Source organism: Cebus imitator, unplaced genomic scaffold (assembly GCF_001604975.1).
Source record: "Cebus imitator isolate Cc_AM_T3 unplaced genomic scaffold, Cebus_imitator-1.0 Scaffold43, whole genome shotgun sequence".
Lineage (NCBI taxonomy): Eukaryota > Metazoa > Chordata > Mammalia > Primates > Cebidae > Cebus > Cebus imitator.
In genome coordinates this window covers 7724852-7730240 of record NW_016107358.1, presented here as the reverse complement: position 1 = coordinate 7730240, position 5389 = coordinate 7724852, and the positions used below count along the sequence as shown (strand labels likewise).

The 5389-nt window shown below is 42.8% G+C and overlaps 1 pseudogene; it reads right to left on the bottom strand.

Annotated features, from left to right (window-relative positions):
* Positions 1-473: 473 nt before the first annotated feature.
* Positions 474-1729, bottom strand: LOC108302891 (annotated as a pseudogene).
* Between the last annotated feature and the right edge of the window lie 3660 nt (positions 1730-5389).

Genomic DNA, 5389 nt, shown 5'->3' with positions numbered 1-5389 from the left:
GGTCATGTGCAAGTTGAAGGTATAGCTCTACATCATGTAATGGGACATCTGTAACACCAGAACCTCCCCGGGCCCAAGGTCATAGACAGGAAGGGAAGGGAGTGAATTTCTACCTAATGCATATTTTAGGGAACAATACTGTGGCTATCATTTACCATTTTGAGCACTCTTGATTTTGGTCATTTATATTAAAACATGAGAAAAAGTGACAGTGAATACAAGTAAGTACTAACCGAATTCCTAGGCTGTTACTAGAAAAAAATTTTTTTATAAAGTTCCTTGCCACATTCACAAAGGTGGCAACAACTGTATATATAAGAAAAAGCCTGTAAAATTATAGAAAAGATAAACTCTGGCTTCTAAACAAATCACAAAATTGATTTTGCCTTTATCCTTCAGTGTGATACAGAAAAATGTAAACCTGTAGACCTACTTACCAAAAGTCACTTTCCCTCCTCAACCGAGGTATGAACTTAAAGTTTGGCCTGAGCCAGTTTGATCTTCAAGTTTTCTCTAAGTTTGTCCATGAATTCAAACATATTCAAGTAGTCGGAAGGTCGCACATGGGGTAAGCCTTTAATGCAAGCAGCCAAGTCCTTGGTCATGAAGCCTGCCTCAGTTGTCTCAATACAGACTTCTTCCAAAGCATTTGCAAAGAAGGCAAGCTCTTTATTGTTATTAAGCTTTGCTCTGTGGGCTAACCCTCTGGTCCAGGCAAAAATGGAAGCAATGGGACTGGTGGGCGCCTCCTTTCCTTTCTGGTACATGCAGTGGTGATAGGTTACAGTCCTGTGGGCGGCCTCTGCTCCTACTGTCTTGCCATCTGGACACGCCAGCATGCTGGTCATCATGCCAAAGGAGCCATACCCTGGGCCATGGAGTTCAACTGCATGTCACCATCACAGTTTTTACAGGCCCAGATGAAACCTCCCTCTGATTTCATTGCTTGGGCCATCATGTCATTGATGAGCCTATGCTCATACCAGATCTTTCAGGCTTCAAATTAGGACTTGTACTGCTTGTCATATGTCTCCTGAAAGACGTCTTTAAAAGGTACATCATATTTCTTCAGAATAGTGTTTTTGGTGCTCAGATACAAAGGCCAACCCTCAGAGCCATTTGGAAGGGATTGAGTGCAAAATCTTCAATTAACTTCTCCTGATTATACGTCCCCATGGCAACACCACCACCCTCTTCAAAGTGATGTACCAGGTATGTCACTTTTGGGTTCTGTCACTTGGTGTGTAGGTTATCTCTATTTTTCCAGGCCCAGGAACAATAAAATCTTTTGCTTTGTGTTGATCCCCATAAGCATGATGACCTGTGGTGATACGTTTTACCCATCCACTCACAAGCTGGGGGATATTTTTGCAGATAATGGCTTCTCTGCAGACTGTGCCACCCAGAATATTTTGGATAGTGCCTTTTGGTGATTTCCACATTTTTTTCAACTTGAACTCCACAACCTTTTTCTCATCAAGGGTGATAGTGTCACACTTGATGCATAATATTTACACATTACAACATTATACTTCTTTATAGCTTCTGCAGTATCCTTCGTGACTTGGTCATTGGTGGCATCACGATTCTCTATGTCCAAATCATAGCTATGTAGATCCAATCCCACATAGGGAAAAATGAGTTTCTCTTTAATCAGTTCCCAAATGATTCATGTCATTTCATCTCCTTGCATCTCTACCATAGAACTGCCACTGATTTGTTAAGACATTTTGACTTTAGTAAACCTTAACAGTGAATCAATGTCTTATCACCCCAATTCCCCAAAGTCTTGCAGACTCAACTGAATGTAGTCTATCTCCTGCTGGGATGATATGCTGACGAGGAGCTGGGGAGCTACAGCTGCTCACATGGTCAGACTCACATACACAGCCTGGCAATCCCAAACGAGACCCCCAGCTGCCTCAGCATCTGACACAGCCTCCGCAGAAACCCTGTATATCATTCTTAACGTGAGTACTAAAAATATAAAAGCTATGCAACTGTAATTCTTTTCCAACCAGTTATTCTATTGTCATTTTAGTTTAAACTTTGGAGACAAATTATTTTTAGAAAGAGGTTTTCAAATGTCATTATCTTAAAACATTGAAAATTTGACTAATTCATGATTTAACATAGATGCTACATGCTCAATTGTGTCCAATCTTTCAAAACACATTGATAACATTATTAGGAAAAATTGGATTACCAGGAACAAAGTTGTCATGAAAGACACCCAATTCCGCCAGAGAACCTAGATCAGGGAGTAGTTTTACAGACAAGGGAATAAATCTAAGCAATATAAGTGTTTACAAGTTAAATACATGATTATGACTTTAAACTGCCATTTGATTGTGCTACTTTTTCTTTCTTTCTTTTTTTTTTTTTTGAGAGAGTCTCACTCTGTTGCCCTCTGGAGTACAATGGCGCCATCTCAACTCACTACAACCTCCACCTCCCAGGTTCAAGCAATTCTCCTGTCTCAGCCTCCCGAGTAGCTGGGACTACAGTCACCCACCACCACGCCCGGCTAATTTTTGAGTTTTAGTAGAGACAGGGTTTCACCATATTGGTCAGGCTGGTCTCGAACTCCTGATCTGCCCGCCTTGGCCTCCCAAAGCGCTGTGATTACAGGCGTGGGCCACCATCCCTGGTGCCACTTTTTTTTTTTTTTTTTTCTGGAGACAGGTTCTCCCTCTGTGGCACAGGCTGGAATGCAGTTACCTGGCGCGATCTCAGCTCACTGCGGGCTTGGGTGATTCTCTTGAGTAGCTGGGACTACAGGTATGAATCACCATGCCCCGTTAATTCTTCTCTTTTTAGTAGAGACAGGGTTTCTGCATGTTGCCCAGGCTGCTCTTGAACCCCTGGGCTCAAGTGATCCACTTGCCTCACCCTCCCAAAGTGCTGGGCTTACAGACTTGCAACATTGTGCCTGGCCCGATTGTACTTCTTGTTATGGGATGTTAGAAACTGCCAGCAAAGCTTCCACCACCTTCCTTCCGCCATCCTTAGACTATAGTTAATGTTTCCCTTAATTTGATTTCCACTTATTCTATGAACAGCTAAATTGAAAAATGTAGGATGTATATAGAAAAATATACAACCCAGGTGGGGGAGAGACATTAAACAAAAGAAAAAGAAGTCTAACCCAGGCCATGAGCTTACTTCTTTAAAAAAGTGTTTACACTTATCAAAACCAATTTTTTTTAAAGGGATGGGGTAGATTTCCTGCTTCTTACAAGTGTGTTTCTAGAACTATTAAAAGCTTGCGTTCATAAAATAGCTGGTAAAATGGCTCTTCCGGCTTCTGCAAGAAGGCAATGCTGAGATTATCCAGGGGACTTGGTTAAGGAGGCCCATCAGATTTGGCTGCTTTCTCTCCTGCTTCGCCAGAGTCTGGCCTCTTCTGGTTTTAGCATTTCCATTTTCGGTGGGTGAGTCTGATTTGATAGTTTTGCTCCCCTTTTTCCTTGCTTTTTTTGTTTGTTTTTGTTTTTGTTTTGAGATGGAGTCTTACTCTGTCTTCCAGGCTGGAGTGCAATGGTACGGTCTCAGCTCGCTGCAACCTCCACCTCCTGGGTTCAAGCGATTTTCCTGCCTCAGCCTCCTGAGTAGCTGGGATTACAGGCGCCCACCACCACATCCAGCTAAATTTTGTATTTTTAGTAAAGACAGGATTTCACCATATTGGTCAGGCTGGTCTCGAACTCCTGACCTCAGCCTCTCAAAGTGCTGGGATTACAAGCGTGAGCCACCACTCCTGGCCTGTTTGCATGTTTTAAAATCAGTTTCAGCATCTGCAGGAGCATTTTTCGATACCGTCTTGCCATAGATACCAAGGCAAGTCATCTCTGTGACTGCCTCTTGAGCTGAACTGCTGCTTTTCCCTGGCTTCTTGGTGAGGCAGTGTTCTGGGACTGCAAGGGCCTTTGCAGAGCTGTGCTGGCTGCAATTCTCACCACCCCTAAGCTGCTGGGACCCTTGTTTTCAAACTTCTTAAAAGCATCAAAACTCCCTTTTATTTGCGAGATCTTGCAGAGAATCCTGACGTTTCATAAGGATAGCAATGTAATTGTCGTTGTTGAAGTGGGAGTACACTTTTGTAGAATGCTGTTACCCTTGACCTGAAAATTCCACCAGTCATCACGTGATGCTGACAGATTTTTACCTTTGAATATAAAAAATGATTAAAAATCCTTTGGGCATTTTAAAAGAGAAATTATCAGTCACTTCTCCCAATTCTTTTTTTATTTTTATTAACCTGCTTTTACAGAGATGGAGTCTCACTATATTGCCCAGGTTGGTCTCTAACTCCTGAGCTCAAGCAATCCTCCCACCTTGACCTAACAAAGCGCTGGGGTTATAGAAGTGAGCCACCACGCCTGGGCTCCCAAATTCTCTAAGTTGGAGAAAACAGGGGGAAAAGGCAATATTGATGTTGAGTCTCTTGGCAACCAATAGGCGTCGTGGTCCTGTCTGCTCACGTCAATGAGGGAGGGTTTCTCTGGTGGAATACCTCCCGGGAGAGGCAGGAGTCAAAATCTGACCAGGTAAGAATACAGGACTCCCGTGGCCCACCTTGTATTGGCCTCCTTTATCCATAAAAAGTGAGGGGGAAAGTGAGAGGAGGGAGCATTTCCTGCTGAGAGAACAGGGTTGTGACACAGCCATACTAGACCTGGTCATCCCTGATGAGCTGTCAAGTACTACACAAGACCAACAGAAACTACTCCCTGAGCCATCCCGATTAGGTGACCCATGACCTTGATTAATGACTACTAATCTGTGTTCATTGTTTACCAGCAGGTTAATAAGGCCTTTTATTACCAGAAAAGAAAACAATTAGGAAAGTACAGGTTAGATGACTATATGACCTGCAGAGAGCCTAGACTTTTATCTGACCCATCAGTTTGGGCTCTAGAGTAAGTGTAGCCCAATATAATTATGTAGGACTAATGTCTCATCTCCCTGGGAAGCTCCAGACACTTGACTCATGAATAGGCTCTCTTTCTCTTCATTGCTGGACTTCTATCCATCACCACCCTCCTTAAAGAAAATATATACAAGTTTTGAAATGGCTTATGTTTCTATATAGATTCACTTGCCAATGAAATAATCTTGAACTTTCTAGATAGCACTGGGCATGGTGGCTCACGCCTGTAATCCAAGCACTTTGGAAGGCCAAGGTGGGAGGATCGCTTGAGCCCAGGAATTCAAGTCTGGCCTGGGCAATATGATAAAGCGAGACCCTGTCTCAAACAAAACAAAACAAAATCAACAACAAAAAAAAACCAAAACCAAAACAAAAGAACAAAGATGAGTTACCAAAAAAGTTTTAAGAAAGGGCACAGTGGCTATAATCCCAGCACTTTGGGAGGCCGAGGCGGGT